Genomic DNA, 22,174 nt, shown 5'->3' with positions numbered 1-22,174 from the left:
CATATCATTAAGGTGAAAATATTGTCATGGCGACTATATTGTCTTTATGACTGTAATCTTATGATAACAATATAGGTATCCTAATATATAGCAATATGAAAAAACAATGACCCCCTTGTAATATAACAAAAAATAACAAATAGCCATCATGGCAATATATTCATTTAACAATATAGCCAACATGGCAATATAATTACCATATCAATATAATCTTAACGGAAATATAACTACCATGACCATAGAGATACGATGACAATACAACCACCAAGACAATACAGGAACCATGACATTACATTATGACAATATAGCCACCAATTCAACAAATCAAATGTCAGTATAGATATTATGGCAACAGTCACCATGACAATATAGAGACAAGTGGAATATAATAGACATAACAAAATGATTATATTATGAAAATATAGCCACTCTGCCACTATGGCTTCCATTGGAATATAGCGAACATAATAATACATATACAATGACATTCCTGAAACTATAACAATATAGCATATCACGACAATGTAGTCCCCGAATGATTTAATCAAAATGAGAATCTCGTTTTATAATGATACATCCTCAAGGGCAAACCCAACACCAATATAAAAGCTACCGTGAAAATGTAGTCACCATGACATTATAACCATCATGATGAAATAGACAACATGACAATAAATTTACTTTGGCAAGATATCCAACATGATATCATTGTCATAATAACAATATAGTCAAAATGCCAATATATAGTTACCGGAATGTTATAGTTATCATGATAATGTATCACTTACGATAAAAAATGCATGATTAAAAAAATGAAAATATAGCAACAGTAAAAAGAGATCACGTTGCTAATATAGCCAAGGTGAAGATATATATATATATGATAGAAATGTAACCAAAATCAGATGGCGAAAATGACTGTATGTTCAAAATGACAATAATTCCACTATGAAAATATATTCTCCATGACAGTATAGGTACACTGATAGTAAAGCTATCTTCACAAAAGCGTAAAATTAAAATACAGCAAACTACAATATAGCCACCATGACAATACAGCCATCTTGACAATAATATCACGATATAACTCAATCACCAGGACAATAGAGTCACCTTGAGAGTAATCTTACAATGACTTTATGAATATCATGAAAATATAGCCCCCATGTCAAGATATTTGCTATGACAATTTAGCCATTATGAAAATGTAGTCACGACGACAATCTATTCACTATGACAATAAAGCTACCATGATCATATAACTGATATGACAATATAATCAAAGCAAAAACATGGAAACATTTAACTTATATTCACAATGGCAATATAACCACCTGACAATATAGACACTGCTAATAGATAGTCGTTTTCGGATCATAGCAAAAATATAGACTCCAGGACAATATAGTCTCTGTGAAAAAACAGTGACTCAGACAGGATTTATCTTCATGATATAGTCATAACATTATAGCTGTCATGGAATTGTAGTCAACATGACGATATTTTCACAATGAAATAAAACGACATTACAATATAGTTACCATAATCATACACCAATCATGATTATATAATCAGCAGGTTGACATAAACAAGATCATAGTGTAAAATCCATGACAATTTAAGTGACATGATGAGATGATATCCATTCACATACACTTATATTACCACATAAGTTTTCATGAAAATATTATCATGATCATATAATCACAACAGTATTGTCACTATTTACAAAATATATCCAGAAAGACAAAATTAACCATAATAATATAGCCATGAATTTGATATACCGACCAAGATAAATAGCCAGGACGGAATTATATTGAAGGTAAGAATACAACCTCCATGCCAATGTCTTCACCATGACAATGTAGCTGCCATGAAAATATATTAACCTTGACTATGTAGCTACCATGATAAAATATACAATTGAAAAATATCCACAACAAGAGTTTAGCTGCTAAAACACTATATCACCATGCCAATATCGCCAAAATGCTATTATTGCCATCAAGATAATATACCGCCAGAAAAGAAATATATACCCACTACTCGACAATATAGCTATTCTGACAATATTGCCAACATGAAAAGACAGTCACCTTCTTGTTATATAACAAAAATGACAGATAGCCATCATGGCGATATAGTGATTTAACAATACAGTCACTATGGTAATATACTTACCATAACAATGTGATCTTAACGACAATGTAGACAACATGACTATATAGTCAAGTTGACAATACAACCACCGTGACAATACAGATAACATGAAAGTACCGTCTCTAAGACAATATTGCCATCAATTTGACAAATTATATGATAATATAGATATTATGGCAACATAGTCACCATGACAATATATTCAGAAATGAAATATAATCGCCATGATAAGATTATCCTACCATGAAAATATAGCCACCTACCATTTTGGTTTCCATTGCAATGTAGAAACAGTAATAAAAGATTTACCATGACAGTACTGAAAAACATAACAGTATAGCATATCATGGCAATGTAGTTAGCTGATTATTTAATCAAAATGACAATTTCTCTTCTATAATGGTATATCCTCAAGGGCAATATCAACACCATTAAAAAAGCTTTTACGAAAATACAGTCTTTATGACATTATAAAAACCATGATAAAAAAAGTCACCGTGACAATATAGTTATCTTGGCAACATAGCCACTGTGACATTATAGTCATAATGATAATATAGTCGCTATGACAATATTGTCACCATAAAAATATAATTATCATGATGATATTTCGCTTATGACAAAGTATGTAAGAGTTAAATAATGACAATATATCATGTATAAAAAGATCACCTTGCCAATATAGCTAAGGTGACGATATATACATTATAGAAATGTAACTAAAATGAAAATTTAACGAAAACGACGGTATGGTCATAATGACAACACTGCCACTATGAAAATATGTTCCCCATGACACTATAGCTACACTGACAACAAAGCCATACTCACAAAAGAGCAACATTGAAAATACAGCAAACGAGAAAATAGCCACCATCATAGTTCAGCCACCATGATAATAATGTCACGATACAAATCATTACTATGTCATTAGTCACCTTGATGATAAACTTACAATGACTATATAAATATCATGAAAATATAGCCTCAATGTCAACATGTCTGCCATGATAATCTGGCCATTATGAAAATATATTCATGACGGCAATTTATTCACTATAACAATATAGCCACAGTGATCATATAACTGTTGTGACAATACAGTCAAAGAAGCAAAAAAGAAATATACAAATCATATTCACTATGGCAGTATAACTACATGACAATATAGATACTGTGACAAATAGTCGCTTTTGAATCATAGCAAACATATAGCCGGCAGGACAACATAGTCTCTATGACAAAATAGCGACCAACACAGGATATATCATTATAATATAGACACCTTGACAGTATATACCATAAAACAATATAACAATCATGAAACTGTACCTGCCAAAAAATTATAGATGTCATGAAATTTTAGTCAACATGACAAAATTATCATAATGAAATATCATCGGCATTACAATATAGTTACCATAATCATAGTCCAATCATGATAATATAATCAGCAAGTTGACATAAACATTATCACAGTATAAAAACCATGACAGTATAAGTGACATGATGATATGATATCCATACACTTACAATACCAAAGAAGCCGCCATGAATATATTGTTATCATGATCATATAATCACAACAATATTGTAGGTAGTACAAATATATCCCCAACGACAAAATTAATCATATCAATGTAAACATCAACTTGTTATAGCGATAAAGATAATGTAGCGAGCATTGTATTGAGAATTACAATACAGCCACCGTGCCAATGTCGTCAACATGACAATATAGCTACCATGAAAATATAGTAATGTTGATAATGTAGCTGCCATGGCAAAATATTCAAGATAGAAAATACCCAAAAGATAGCCACAACAAGAGTTTGGCTGCTAAGACGATATATCACCAATTCCAATATCTCTAAAATGTTAGTTAGCCATCATGGCTAATATATCAACAGAAAAAATACTCATCACAACGATATAGCTAACTTGACAATATACTACTCTGACAATATAGGTAACATTAAAAGACAGCCACCTCCTTAAATATATAAAAAAAAAATGACAAATAGCCATCATGGCAATATGGTAACTAAACAGTATAGCCATCATGGCAATATGGTAACCAAACAATATAGCCATCATGGCAATATGATTACCATAGCAATGTATTCTCTAATGGCAATATAGTCACCATGTCCTTATAGTCACGATGACAATACAACTACCATGACAATACAGAAAACATCAAAATACAGTCTCTAAGACAATATTGCCACTAATTCAACAAATTAAATGACAATATAGATATTATGGCAAAACAATCATGGATGACAATATACTCAGAAATGTTATATAATCGTCATAATAAAATGATCCTACCATGAAAATATAGTCACCCTGCCACTATGGCTTCCATTACAATATAGCCACAATAACAAAACATTCACCACGACAGTACTGAAAATAACAATATAGCATATCATGACAATGTAGTCACTTGATCATTAATGAAAAAAAAAATTTCGCTTCTATTATGGTATAACCTCAGGGACAAAATTTATACACCTTAACAAAGCTGCCATGAAAATACAGTCACTATGACATAAATATCATATAAAATATGACCATGGCAATATAGCCACTCTGAGATTATAGTCATTATGACAATATAGTCGCTATTAAAATACTGTCACCTTAATATAAAGTTATCAAAATGATATATCGCTTGTGACAAAATATGCATGATTAGAAAATGACGTATAGCACCTATAAAAAAGATCACCTTGCCACTATAGTCAAAGTGACGATATATACATCATAGCAACGTAAAGAAAAAGAGATGATAACTAGAACGACGGTATGTTCATAATGACAATACTGCAACTATGAAAATATGTTCCCCACGATTCTCCAGCTTCACTGACAATAAAGCCATCTTCACAAAAAGAGTACTATTGAAAAAATAGCAAACGACTATACAGCCATCAAGACAGTACAGCCACCATGACAATAATCTCTCGATATAAATCAATCGCCAGGACATTAGCGTCACCTTGATAATGAATATACAATGAGTACATGAACATCATGAAAATATAGCGTCCATATAAATATAATTGTCGTGAAAATATAGCCTCCATATGAATATCTTTAAAGTGACAGTTTCGCCATTCTGATAATATAATCAAGACGCTAATATATTCACCATAACAATAAAGCCACCATGATCACATAAATGATATGACAATATAGTCAACGCAACAATAAATCGCATTTATAAATTATATCCACTCTGAGAATACAGCCACATGAAAATATATATACTGTGACAAAATATCATTTTTGGATCATAGCAAACATATAGCGTCCAAGAGAATATAGTCACTATGACAAAATAGCGAAGAAGACAGGATTTATCATCACAATACAGTCACCTTGACAGTATAGCCAATAAAACAGTGGAACAACCATGAAAATGTACCTAACATAACAATATAGCTTACATGAAAATATAGTTACTATGACAAATTATTACAATAAATACAAACGATATCACATTATGGTTTCGATAATCATACACCAATCATGATCATATAAGATAAAACCTTCAAAACAAAGAAGGGTAGCGACAACGCAGGGAGGAATAGCTACAACCTAGCTCTGAGAAAACGACAGCAGCTCCGTACACGTCGGTAGCTGGTGCGCGACTGTCATCAGGTGACTACATTGTCATGATATGCTATATTGTCATGGTTTCAGTACTGTCGTAGTGAATGTATTATTATGTTAGCTATATTGACAGTGGCAGGGTGGCTAAGATTTTCATGGTAGGATAATTTTGTTATCGCGGTTATATTGCATTTGTGATAATACTGTATGGTGACTGTGTTCCAGTAATATCAATATTATCATTTAATTTGTTGAAGCGATTGCAATATTGTCGTAGAGACTCTAATGTCATATTGCCTGTATTGTCATGATAGTTGCATGTCATCTTGACTATATAGTCATGTTGGTTATATTCCAGTTATGATTACATGGTATGGTAACTATATTGCCATGGTGACTATATTGATAAGTGACTACATTGCCATGATAGCTATTTTTCTTTTTGTTATACTGTAAGGAGGTGACTTCTTTTCATATTGAATATATTATCAGGTAGCTATATTGTTAAGTTAGCTATATCATTGTGGTGCTTATTTTCTTTTTCTGGTGGTATATTGCCATGATGCCTAGACTAACATTTTGGCGATATGGCATGGTGATATAGTGTCTTAGCAAATAAACTGTTATTGTGGATATGTTCCATGGGATTTTATTATCATAGTAGCTATATTGTCAATGTTGCTATATTTTCATGGTAGCTCCATTGTCATGGTTACGATATTCCATTGTGGCTGTATTGTTATTTTCAATATAATGCCATCCTAACTACATTATCTTGTCGCTATATTTACTTGCTGGCTATATTGCTATGGTTAATTTTGTCGTTGGGATATATTTTGTCATTAACTACAATTTTGTTTTAATCATATGATCATGATAACAATATTTTCATGGCGGCTTATTTGGTAATGTGAGTCAAGTGTATGGATATCATATTATCATGTCACTATATTGTCAGGTTTTTATACTGTGATGTGTTTATGTCAGCCTCCTGATGATATTATCATGATTGATATATGATTATGGTAACTAAATTGTAATGGCGATTATATTCATTGTGACAATTTTGTCATGTTGCCGCATTTTCATGGTAGCTATATTGTTATGGCAGGTACATTTTCATTGTTGTTTCATTGTTTTATCGGCTATACTGTCAAGGTGACTATATCTTAATAAAAATCTTGTCTTGGTCGCTATTTTGTCATGGACACTATATTGTCCTGGAGCCTATATGTTTGCTATGATCCGAAAGAGACTATTTTGTCACAGCATCAATATTGTCAGTGCTTATATTGCCATAATGAATATAATTTGAAGGCTTCCTTATTGTTGCTTGACTGTATTGTCATATCACTTATATGATCATGGCTATATTGTTATAGTGAATATATTGCCGTCTTGACTATATTCTCATATTGGCTAAATTGTCATGGTAAGTATTTGACATGGAAGCCTTATTTTCATGATGTTTATATAGTCAGTGAATATATCGTGACATTATTGTCATAGTGGCTGTACTTTCATGGTGGCTATATAGTCGTTTGCTGTATTTTCATTGTTACTCTTTTGTGAAGATTGCTTTATTGTCATTGTAGCTATAGTGTCATGGGGATATATTTTCATAGCTAGCAGTATTGTCATTATGAACACTACCGTCATTTTGGCTACTACTCATTTTGTTTATATTGCGAAGATTTACATATCGTCACCTTGGCTATATTGTCAAGGTGATCTCTTTTATAGTTGCTATATTGTCATTTTTTTAGTCATGCATATTTTTTCATAAGCGATACATTATCGTGATAACTTTACTATTAAGGTGACAGTATATTGTCATTGTGACAATGTTGACATTATACTATAATCTCTTAGTGGCTATATTGCTAAGATAACTATACTGTCATGGTGACTATTTCATGATGATGGTTATAATGACAGTTTGACTGCATTTTCATTGTAGCATATTTAATGGTGTTGATTTGCCCTTGAAGATATATATAAAAACGAAATTTCCTTTTTTTTTAATTATCATGTGAATATATTGCCATGATATGCGATATTGTTATAGTTTCAGTACTGTCATGTTGAATGTATATTATGTTGGTTACATTACAATTAAAGTCTAGTGGCAGGGTAACTATATTTTCAGGGTTGGATCATTTTGTTATGACGATTTTATTATATTTGTGAGTATATTCTCATGGTTACTGTGTTGCCGTAATTTCTATATTGTCCTGGACACTACATATCCTGAAATCTATATTGTCATATCAGTTATATGATCATGTGTGCTTTATTGTCATAGTGAATATCTTGTCGTCGTGACTATATTATCATAATGGCTAAATTGTCATAGGAATATGTTGACATGAGGGCTATATTTTCATGATATTCATAAAGTCATTGAAAGATTACTATCAAGGTGACTCTAATAGCCTGGCGATTGATGTATATCGTGGATTATTGTCACGATAGCTGCATTGTCATGGTGGCTATATTGTCGTTTCCTGTATTTTCATTTACTCTTTTGTGAAGATTGCTTTATTTTCATTGTAGCTATAGTGTCATGGGGAATATATTTTCGTAGTAGCAGTATTGTCATTATGAACATATCGTCATTTTGGCTATCTGCTCATTTTGGTTACATTGCGAAGATTTACATATCGTCACCTTGGCTATATTGGCAAGGTGATCTCTTTATAGTTTATATTGTCATTTTTTTAATCATGTATATTTTTCATGAGTGATACATTATCTTGATAACTATATCATTAAAGTGACAGTATATTGTCATGGTGACTATATTTACATTATGACTACAATCTCTTAGTGGCTATATTGCTAAGATAACTACATGTGACTACATTTTCATTGTAGCTTATTTAATGGTGTTGATTTACCTTTGGAGATATATCATTATAAAAACGGATATTTCATTTTGTTTAAATTATGAGGTGAATACATTGTCATGATATGCTATATTGTTATAGTTTCAGTACTGTCATGGTGAATGTATATTATGTTGGCTACATTACAATGGAAGCCATAGTGGCAGGGTGGCTATATTTTCATGGTTTGATCATTTTGTTATTAGTATTTTATTGTATTTTGAATATATTGTCATGGTGACTGTGTTGCCATAATTTCTATATTGTCATTTGATTTATTAAATTGATGGCAATATTGTCATAGAGACTGTATTGTCATGTTGCCTGTATGGTCATCATGTTTGTCTTGTCATCGTGACTCTATGGTCATGATGGCTATACTGTCTTAAGATTACATTCTTATGGTATCTATATTGCCATCATGGCTTTTGTCAGAGTAGCTATATGTTAAGTTAGCTATCTTATTGTGGTGGGTATTTTTTTGCTTTTGGTATATTGCCATGATGGCTACACTAGAATTTTGGCAAGATTAGCATGGTGATATAGTGTTCGCAGCCCAATGTTGTTTTGGACATTTTTCATGGGAATACATTATCATGGTACCTACATTGTCAAGGTTACTATATTTCATGCAAGCTACATTGTAAAGATGACGATATTGGCATGGCGGGTGTATTGCTTATGTTCAATATAACGCCATCCTGGCTACGTTATCTTGGTCGCTATATCAACTTGATGGCTATATTGCTACGGTCAATTTCATCGTTGGTTATGTATTTTGTCTTTACCTACAATTTGGTTGTGATTGTATGATCATGATAGCATTTCTATGACGGCTTATTTGGCATCTTGAGTGTATCTATCTGGATATCATATCATCATGTAACTTAATCTCTCATGCTTTTAAACGGTGATGGTGCTTATGTGAAAATGCTGATTACACTATCATCATTAATGTATGATTATTGTAACTATATAGCAATGGTAAATCTTTTTTGATCATTTTGGTATGTTAACTTTATTTTGATAGTAGTTATATTGGTATTGCAGGTACATTTTCATGGTGCTGACATTGTTTTTGGGCTATACTGTCAAGGCGGCTGTATAGTATTGATAAATTCTGTTTTAGACGCTATTGTCTCCTTGACACTATATACTTTAGAGGCTATATGTTTCCTATGATCCCAAAGCGACTATTTTGTCACGGTATCTATATTGTCAGGTGGCTATATTGACGTTGTGAACATATTCTGAATGTTTCTTTAATGTTGCGTTGACTATATTGTTATATCAGTTATATGACCATGGTGGCTTTGTTGTTATCGTGAATATATTGTAGTTGTGACTATACTATCATAATGGCTAAATTGTCATGGGAAATATGTTGATATGGATGCTATATTCTCATGATACTTCTATGGTAATTGTAAAAATTTTGTCATGTGTACTCTAATATCAGAGTGATTGATTTGTGTTATAACATTATTGTCATGGTGGCTGTACAATCATGGTGGCTATATTGTCGTTTGATGAGTTTTCAATGTTAATATTTAGTGAATATGGCTTTAATGTCAGTGTAGCTATACTTTCATTGGTAACAAATTTTCATAGTGACGCAATTGTCATTTATGAAATAAAGTCATTTTGGCTATCTTCTAACTTAGGTCACATTTCTATGTTATATATATCGTCACCTTGGCTATATTGGGAATGTGATTTTTTTTATAGGTGTTATATTGTCATATTTTAATCGTGCATATTCTGTTATAAGCGATATATTATCATGATACTCATATCATTAAGGTGAAAATATTGGCATGGCGACTATATTATCTTTATGACTGCAATCTTATGGTAACAATATAGGTACCCTGATATATAGGCAACATGAAAAGATAATCACCCACTTGTAATATACTAAAAAATAACAAATAGCCATCAAGGCAATATATTCATTTAACAATATAGCCGCCATGGCAATATAGTTACCATATCAATATAATCTTAATGGAAATATAACTACCATGACCATATAGACACGATGACAATACAACCACCAAGACATTAAAGGAACCATAACATTACATTATGACAATATAGCCACAAATTCAAGAAATCAAATGACAGTATAGATATTATGGCAACAGTCACCATGACAATATACAAACAAGTGGAATATAATCGACATAACAAAATGATTATATTATGAAAATATAGCCACTCTGCCACTATGGCTTCCATTGGAATATAGCCAACATGATAATACATATTCAATGACATTCCTGAAACCATAACACTGTAGCATATCACTACAATGTTGTCCCCTAATGATTTAATCAAAATGAGAATCTCGTCTTATAATGATACATCCTCAATGGCAAACCCAGCACCAATATAAAAGCTACCGTGAAAATGTAGTCACCATGACATTATAACCATCATGATGAAGTAGACACCCTGACAATAAAGTTACTTTGGCAAGATATGCAACATGATATCATTGTCATAATAACAATATAGTCAAAATGCCAATATATAGTTACCGGAATGAATCCCTTACGACATAAAATGCATCATTAGAAAAATGAAAATATAGCAACCGTAAAAAAGATAACGTTCCTAATATAGCCAAAGTGATGATATATTTATGATAGAAATGTAACCAAAATAAGGAGGTGGCCAAAATGACAGAATGTTCATAATGACAATAATTCCACTATGAAAATATATTCTCCATGACACTATAGGTACACTGACAGTAAACCTATCTTCACAAAAGCGTAAAATTAAAATTCAGTAAACTACAATATAGCCTCCATGACAATACAGCCATCTTGACAATAATATCACGATATAACTCAATCACCAGGACAATAGAGTCACCTTGACAGTAATCTTACAATGACTTTATAAATATCATGAAAATATAGCCCCCATGTCAAGATATTTGCGATGACAATTTAGCCATTATGAAAATATAGTCACGACGACAATCTATTCACTATGACAATAAAGCTACCGTGATCATATAACTGATATGACAATATAATCAAAGCAAAAATATAGAAACATTCAACTTATATTCACAATGGCAATATAACCACCTGACAATATAGATACTGTTAATAGATAGTCGTTTTCGGATCATAGCAAAAATATAGACTCCAGGACAATATAGTCTCTGTGAAAAAACAGTGACTCAGACAGGATTTATCATCATGATATGGTCAACATTATAGCTGTCATGGAATTGTAGTCAACATGGTAAAATTATCACAATGAAGTAAAACGACATTACAATATAGTTACCATAATCATACACCAATCATGATTATATAATCAGCAGTTTGACATCAACAAGATCATAGTGTAAAAACCATGACAATTTAAGTGACATGATGAGATGATATCCATTCACTTACACTTACAATCCACATAAGTTTTCATGAAAATATTATCATGATCATATAATCACAACAGTTTTGTCACTAATTACAAAATATATCCCGAAAGACAAAATTAACCATGACAATATAGCCATCAAGTTGATATAGCGACCAAGATAATGTAGCCAGGACGGCATTATATTGAAAGTAAGAATACAACACCATGCCAATGTCTTCACCATGACAATGCAGCTACCATGAAAATATAGTAACCTTGACTATGTAGCTACCATGATAAAAATATATTTTGTATTTTATTTATTATACTTTGTCGCTGTCTCCCGCGTTTGCGAGGTAGCGCAAGGAAACAGACGAAAGAAATGGCCCAACCCCCCCCATACACATGTATATACATACGTCCACACACGCAAATATACATACCTACACAGCTTTCCACGGCTTACCCCAGACGCCCCACATGCCCCGATTCAATCCACTGACAGCACGTCAACCCCGGTATACCACATCGCTCCAATTCACTCTATTCCTTGCCCTCCTTTCACCCTCCTGCATGTTCAGGCCCCGATCACACAAAATCTTTTTCACTCCATCTTTCCACCTCCAATTTGGTCTCCCTCTTCTCCTTGTTCCCTCCACCTCCGACACATATATCCTCTTGGTCAATCTTTCCTCACTCATCCTCTCCATGTGCCCAAACCACTTCAAAACACCCTCTTCTGCTCTCTCAACCACGCTCTTTTTATTTCCACACATCTCTCTTACCCTTACGTTACTCACTCGATCAAACCACCTCACACCACACATTGTCCTCAAACATCTCATTTCCAGCACATCCATCCTCCTGCGCACAACTCTATCCATAGCCCACGCCTCGCAACCATACAACATTGTTGGAACCACTATTCCTTCAAACATACCCATTTTTGCTTTCCGAGATAATGTTCTCGACTTCCACACATTCTTCAAGGCCCCCAGAATTTTCGCCCCCCTCCCCACCCTATGATCCACTTCCGCTTCCATGGTTCCATCCGCTGCCAGATCCACTCCCAGATATCTAAAACACTTCACTTCCTCCAGTTTTTCTCCATTCAAACTCACCTCCCAATTGACTTGACCCTCAACCCTACTGTACCTAATAACCTTGCTCTTATTCACATTTACTCTTAACTTTCTTCTTTCACACACTTTACCAAACTCAGTCACCAGCTTCTGCAGTTTCTCACATGAATCAGCCACCAGCGCTGTATCATCAGCGAACAACAACTGACTCACTTCCCAAGCTCTCTCATCCCCAACAGACTTCATACTTGCCCCTCTTTCCAAAACTCTTGCATTTCACCTCCCTAACAACCCCATCCATAAACAAATTAAACAACCATGGAGACATCACACACCCCTGCCGCAAACCTACATTCACTGAGAACCAATCACTTTCCTCTCTTCCTACACGTACACATGCCTTACATCCTCGATAAAAACTTTTCACTGCTTCTAACAACTTTCCTCCCACACCATATATTCTTAATACCTTCCACAGAGCATCTCTATCAACTCTATCATATGCCTTCTCCAGATCCATAAATGCTACATACAAATCCATTTGCTTTTCTAAGTATTTCTCACATACATTCTTCAAAGCAAACACCTGATCCACACATCCTCTACCACTTCTGAAACCACACTGCTCTTCCCCAATCTGATGCTCTGTACATGCCTTCACCCTCTCAATCAATACCCTCCCATATAATTTACCAGGAATACTCAACAAACTTATACCTCTGTAATTTGAGCACTCACTCTTATCCCCTTTGCCTTTGTACAATGGCACTATGCACGCATTTCGCCAATCCTCAGGCACCTCACCATGAGTCATACATACATTAAATAACCTTACCAACCAGTCAACAATACAGTCACCCCTTTTTTAATAAATTCCACTGCAATACCATCCAAACCTGCTGCCTTGCCGGCTTTCATCTTCCGCAAAGCTTTACTACCTCTTCTCTGTTTACCAAATCATTTTCCCTAACCCTCTCACTTTGCGCACCACGTCGACCAAAACACCCTATATCTGCCACTCTATCATCAAACACATTCAACAAACCTTCAAAATACTCACTCCATCTCCTCTCACATCACCACTACTTGTTATCACCTCCCCATTTGCGCCCTTCACTGAAGTTCCCATTTGCTCCCTTGTCTTACGCACTTTATTTACCTCCTTCCAGAACATCTTTTTATTCTCCCTAAAATTTAATGATACTCTCTCACCCCAACTCTCATTTGCCCTTTTTCACTCTTGACATTTATCTTGAACCCTGACTTTCTTAACATCTCCCACTCATTGCATTTTTCCTGCAAAAATCGTCAAATGCCTCATATCTCTTATAATACTCTTACTTCTTCATCCCACTCATACCCTCTAATAACCATTCGCCACTCTCTCAGCCACAAGCATCTTTTGCTGAATATATATGATAGATGTAACCAAATAAGGAATGCCAAATGACAGTATGTTCATAATGACAAAATTCCACTATGAAAATATATTCTCCATGACACTATAGGTACACTTTCAGTAAAGATATCTTCAATAAAGCGTAGAATTAAAATACAGCAAAGTAAAATATAGCCACCATGACAATACAGCCATCTTGACAATAATATCACGATATAACGCAATCACCAGGACAATAGAATCACCTTGACAGTAATCTTACAATGACTTTATAAATATCAATGAAAATATAGCCGCCATGTCAAGATATTTGCTATGACAATTTAGCCAATATGAAAATATAGTCACGACGACAATCTATTCACTATGACAATAAAGCTACCATAATCATGTAACTGATATGACAATATAATCAAAGCAAAAATATAGAAACATTCAACTTATATTCACAATGGCAATATAACCTCCTGACAATATAGATACTGTTAATAGATAGTCGTTTTCGGAATCATAGCAAAAAATATAGACTCCAGGACAATATAGTCTTTGTGAAAAAACAGTGACTCAGACAGGATTTATCATCATGATATGGTCATAACATTATAGCTGTCATGGAATTGTAGTCAACATGAAAAAATTATCACAATGAGATAAAACGACATTACAATATAGTTACCATAATCATACACCAATCATGATTATATAATCAGCAGGTTGACATAAACAAGATAATAGTGTAAAAACCATGACAATTTAAGTGACATGATGAGATGATATCTATTCACTTACACTTACAATACCACATAAGTTTTCATGAAAATATTATCATGATCATATAATCACAACAGTATTGTCACTAATTAAAAAATATATCCCGAAAGACAAAATTAACCATAACAATATAGCCATCAAGTTGATATAGCGACCAAGATAATTAGCCAGGACGGCATTATATTGAAAGTAAGAATACAACCACCATGCCAATGTACTACATTGTACCGAAAATATAGTAACCTTGACTATGTAGCTACCATGATGATATATACAATTGAAAAATATCCACAACAAGAGTTTAGCTGTAAACACTATATCGCCATGCCAATATCGCCAAAATGTTATTATTGCATCATGATAATATACCGCCTAAAAAAAATATATATACCCACTACTCGACAATATAGCTATTCTGACAATATTGCAACATGAAAAGACAGTCACCTCCTTTTATTTAACAAAAATGACAAATAGCCATATGGCGATATAGTGATTTAACAATACAGACACTATGGTAATATAGTTACCATAACAATGTGATCTTAACGACAATGTAGCCAACATGACTATATAGTCACGTTGACAATACAACCACCGTGACAATACAGATAACATGACGTACCGTCCTGAAGACAATATTGCCATCAATTTGACAAATTATATGACAATATAGATATTATGGCAACATAGTCACCATGTAAATATACTCAGAAATGCAATAAATCGCCTGATAAAATTATCCAAACCATGAAAATATAGCCACCTACCATTTTGGTTTCCATTGCAATGTAGAAACAGTAATAAAAGATTTACCATGACAGTACGAAACCATAACAGTATAGCATATAATGGCAATGTAGTCAGCTGATAATTTAATAAAAATGACAATTCTCTTCTATAATGGTATATCCTCAAGGGCAATATCAACACCATTAAAAAAGCTTCTACGAAAATACAGTCATTATGACATTATAAAAACTTATAAAAAAGTCACCATGAAAATATAGTTATCTTGGCAATAAGCCACTGTGACATTATAGTCATAATGATAATATAGTCGCTATGACAATATTCTTCACATAAAAATATAATATCATGATAATATTTCGCTTATGAAAAGTATGCAAGAGTTAAATAATGACAATATATCACCTATAAAAAGATCACCTTGCCAATATAGCTAAGGTGACGATATATACATTATAGCAATGAACTAAAATGAAAAGATAGCCAAAATGACGGTATGGTCATAATACAATATGCCACAATGAAAATATGTTCCCCATGACACTATAGCTACACTGACAACAAAGCCATATTCACAAAAGAGCAACATTGAAAATACAGCAAACGAGAATATAGCCACATCATAGTTCAGCCACCATGATAATAATGTCACGATACAAATCATCACCATGTCATTAGTCACCTTGATAATAAACTTACAATGACTATATAAATATCATGAAAATATATCCTCCATGTCAACATGTGTGCCATAAATTGGCCATTATGATAATATAGTCATGACGGCAATTTATTCACTATAACAATATAGCCACAGTGATCATATAACTGATGTGACAATACAGTCAAAGAAGCAAAAAGAAATTAAAATCATATTCACTATGGCAGTATAACTACATGACAATATGATACTGTGACAAATAGTCTCTTTTGAATCATAGCAAACATATAGCCGGCAGGACAACATAGTCTCTATGACAAAATAGCGACCAAGACTGGATATACCATTATGATATAGACACCTTGACAGTATAGACCATAAAACAATGTAACAATCATGAAACTGTACCTGCCAAAACATTATAGATGTCATGATATTTTAGTCAACATGACAAAATTATCATAATGAAATATCATCGGCATTACAATATAGTTACCATAATCATGGACCAATCATGATCATATAATCAGCAGGTTGACATAAACAATATCACAGTATAAAACCATGACAGTATAAGTGACATGATGATATGATATCCATCACATAAACTTACAATACCAAAGAAGCCGCCATGAATATATGTTATCATGATCATATATCACAATAATATTGTAGGTAGTGACAAATATATCCCCAACGAAAAAATAATCCATAGCAATATAGACATCAACTTGTTATAGCGACCAAGATAATGTACGAGCATTGTATGAGAATTACAATAAGCCACCGTGCCAATGTCGTCACCATGACATATAGCTACCATGAAAATATAGTAACGTTGATAATGTAGCTGCCATGGCAAAATATTCAAGATAGAAAATACCCAAAAGATAGCCACAACAAGAGTTGAGCTGCTAAGACGATAAATCACCATGCCAATATCTCTAAAATGTTAGTATAGCCATCATGGCAATATATCAACAGAAAAAATACTCATCACAACGATATAGCTAACTTGACAATATACTACTCTGACAATATAGGTAACATTAAAAGACAGCCACCTCCTTGAAATTATAAAAAAAAAATGACAAATAGCCATCTTGGCAATATGGTAACTAAACAATACACCCATCATGGCAATATGGCAACCAAACAATATAGCCATCATGGCAATATGATTACCATAGCAATGTATTCTTAATGGCAATATAGTCACCATGTCCTTATAGTCACGATGACAATACAACTACCATGACAATACAGAAAACATCAAAATACAGTCTCTAAGACAATATTGCCACTAATTCAACAAGTTAAATGACAATATAGATATTATGGCAACACAATCACGATGACAATATACTCAGAAATGTTATATAATCGTCATAATAAAATGATCCTACCATGAAAATATAGTCACCCTGCCACTATGGCTTCCATTACAATATAGCCACAATAACAAAATATTCACCACGACAGTACTGAAACCATAACAATAAAGCATATCATGACAATGTAGTCACTTGATCATTTAATGAAAAAAAAAATTTCGCTTCTATTATGGTATAACCTCAGATACAAAATTTATACACCATTAAAAAGCTGCATGAAAATACAGTCACTATGACATAAATATCATAGAAAATAGTGACCATGGCAATATAGCCACTCTGAGATTATAGTCATTATGACAATATAGTCGCTATTAAAATACTGTCACCTTAATAATAAAGTTATCAAAATGATATATCGCTTGTGACAAAATATGCATGATTAGAAAATGACAGTATAGCACCTATAAAAAAAGATCACCTTGCCACTATAGTCAAGGTGACGATATATACATCATAGCAACGTAAAGAAAAAGAGATGATAACCAGAACGACGGTATGTCATAATGACATACTGCAACTATGAAAATATTTCCCCACGATTCTCCAGCTTCACTGACAATAAAGTCATCTTCACAAAAAGAGTACTATTGAAAAAATAGCAAACGACTATACAGCCATCAAGACAGTACAGCCACCATGACAATAATCTCTCGATATAAATCAATCGCCAGGACATTAGCGTCACCTTGATAATGAATATACAATGAGTACATGAACATCATGAAAATATAGCGTCCATATAATATATTTTTGTGAAAAAAGCCTCCATATGAATATCTGTAAAGTGACAGTTTCGCCATTCTGATAATATAGTCAAGACGCTAATATATTCACCATAACAATAAATCCACCATAATCACATAAATGATATGACAATATAGTCAACGCAACAATACACGCATTTATAAATTATATCCACTCTGAGAATACAGCCACATGAAAATATAGATACTGTGACAAAATAGTCATTTTTGGATCATAGGAAAAATATAGCGTCCAAGAGAATATAGTCTCTATGACAAAATAGCGAAGAAGACAGAATTTATCGTCACAATACAGCCACCTTGACAGTATAGCCAATAAGATAGTAGAACAACCATGAAAATGTACCTACTATAACAATATAGCTTACATGAAAATATAGTTACTATGACACATTCATTACAATGAAATACAAAAGATATCACATTATGGTTTCGATAATCATACACCAATCATGATCATATAAGATATAACCTTTAAAACAAAGCAAGGGTAGCGACAACGCAGACAGGAATAGCTACAACCTAGCTCTGAAAGACGATAGCAGCTCCGTACACGTCGGTAGCTGGTGCGCGACTGTCATCAGGTGACTACATTGTCATGATATGCTATATTGTCATGGTTTCATTACTGTCGTAGTGAATGTATTATTATGTTAGCTATATTGCAGTTGCAGGTTGGCTAAATTTTCATGGTAGGATAATTTTGTTATCGCTGTTATATTGCACTTGTGATAATACTGTCATGGTGACAGTATTCCAGTAATACCTATATCATCATTTAATTTGTTGAAGCGATTGCAATATTGTCGTAGAGACTCTAATGTCATGTTGCCTGTATTGTCATGATGGTTGCATGTCATCTTGACTGTATAGTCATGTTGGTTATATTCCAGTTATGATTACATGGTTATGGTAACTATATTGCCATGGTGACTATATTGATAGGTGACTACATTGCCATGGTAGTTATACTGTAAGGAGGTGACTGTCTTTTCATATTGAACATATTATCAGGGTAGCTAAATTGTTAAGTTAGCTATATCATTGTGGTGCTTATTTTCTTTTTCTGGTGGTATATTGGCATGATGCCTAGACTAACATTTTGGTGATATTGGCATGGTGATATAGTGTCTTAGCAAATAAACTGTTAATGTGGATATGTTCCATGGGATTTTATTATCATAGTAGCTACATTGTCAATTTTACTATATTTTCATGGTAGCTCCATTGTCATATTGACGATATTGCCATTGTGGCTCTATTGTTATTTTCAATATAATGCCATCCTAACTACATTATCTTGGTCGCAATATTTACTTGCTGGGTATATTGCTATGGTTATTTTTGTCGTTGGGTATATATTTTGTCATTAACTACAATTTTGTTTTAATCATATGATCATGATAACAATATTTCCATGGCGGCTTATTTGGTAATGTGAGTGCAAGTATATGGATATCATATTATCAGGTCACAATATTGTAATGGTTTTTATACTGTGATGGTGTTTATGTGAGCCTCCTGATGATATTGTCATGATAAATATATGATTTATGGTAACTAAATTGTAATGGTGATTATATTTCATTGTGACAATTTTGTCATGTTGCCTGCATTTTCATGGTAGCTATATTGTTATGGCAGGTACATTTTCATAGTTGTTTCATTGTTTTATCGGCTATACTGTCAAGGTGACTATATCTTAATTAAAAATCTCTTCTTGGTCGCTATTTTGTCATGGACACTATATTGTCCTGGAGCCTATATGTTTGCTATGATCCGAAAGAGACTATTTTGTCACAGCATCAATATTGTCAGGTGCTTATATTGCCATAATGAATATAATTTGAAGGCTTCCTTATTGTTGCGTTGACTGTATTGTCATATCACTTATATGATCATGGCTATATTGTTATAGTGAATATATTTCCGTGTTGACTATATTATCATATTGGCTAAATTGTCATGGTAAGTATGTTGACATGGAAGCCTTATTTTCATGATGTTTATATAGTCAGTGAATTACATCGTGACATTATTGTCATAGTGGCTGTACTTTCGTGGTGGCTATATAGTCGTTTGCTGTATTTTCACTGTTACTCTTTGGTGAAGATTGCTTTATTGTCATTGTAGCTATAGTGTCATGGGGGATATATTTTCATAGCAGCAGTATTGTCATTATGAACATACCGTCATTTTGTCTATCTACTCATTTTGGTTATTTTGCGAAGATTTTCATTTTGTCACCTTGGCTATATTGTCAAGTGATCTCTTTTATAGTTGCTATATAGTCATTTTTTTTAGTCATGCATATATTTTCATAAGCGATATATTATCGTGATAACTTTACTATTAAGACGACAGTATATTGTCATTGTGATAATGTTGACATTATGACTATATTCTCTTAGTGGCTATATTGCTAAGATAACTATACTGTCATGGTGACTATTTCATGATGATGGTTATAATGACAGTTTGACTGCATTTTCATTGTAGCATATTTAATGGTGTTAATTTTGCCCTTGAAGATATATTATGAAAAGAAAAATTTCCTTTTTTTTTAAATTATGATGTGAATATATTGCCATGATATGCGATATTGTTATACTTTTAGTACTGCCATGTTGAATGTATATTATGTTGGTTACATTACAATTAAAGTCATCGTGGCAGGGTAACTATATTTTCATGTTTGGATCATTTTGTTATGACGATTTTATTGTATTTGTGAGTATATTCTCATGGTTACTGTGTTGCCGTAATTTCTATATTGTCCTGGACACTACATATCCTGATATCTATATTGTCATATTAGTTATATGATCATGGTAGCTTTATTGTCATAGTGAATATCTTCTCGTCGTGACTATATTATTATAATGGGTAAAGGAAATATATTGACATGAGGGCTATATTTTCATGATATTCATAAAGTCACTTGAAATATTACTATCAAGGTGACTCTAATAGCCTGGCGATTGATGTATATCGTGACATTATTGTTACGATAGCTGCATTGTCATGGTGGCTATACTGACGTTTCCTGTGTTTTCAGTGTTACTCTTTTGTGAAGATTGCTTTATTGTCATTGTAGATATAGTGTCATGGGGAATATATTTTCGTAGTAGCAGTATCGTCATTATGAACATATTGTCATTTTCGCTATCTTTTCATTTTGGTTACATTGCGAAGATTTACATATCGTCACCTTGGCTATATTGGGAAAGTGATCTTTTTATAGTTACTATATTGTCATTTTTTTTAATCATGTATATTTTTTCATGAGTG

The sequence above is a fragment of the Panulirus ornatus genome, chromosome 55 (assembly GCF_036320965.1).
Source record: "Panulirus ornatus isolate Po-2019 chromosome 55, ASM3632096v1, whole genome shotgun sequence".
NCBI lineage: Eukaryota > Metazoa > Arthropoda > Malacostraca > Decapoda > Palinuridae > Panulirus > Panulirus ornatus.
This window is presented reverse-complemented; position numbering follows the sequence as displayed.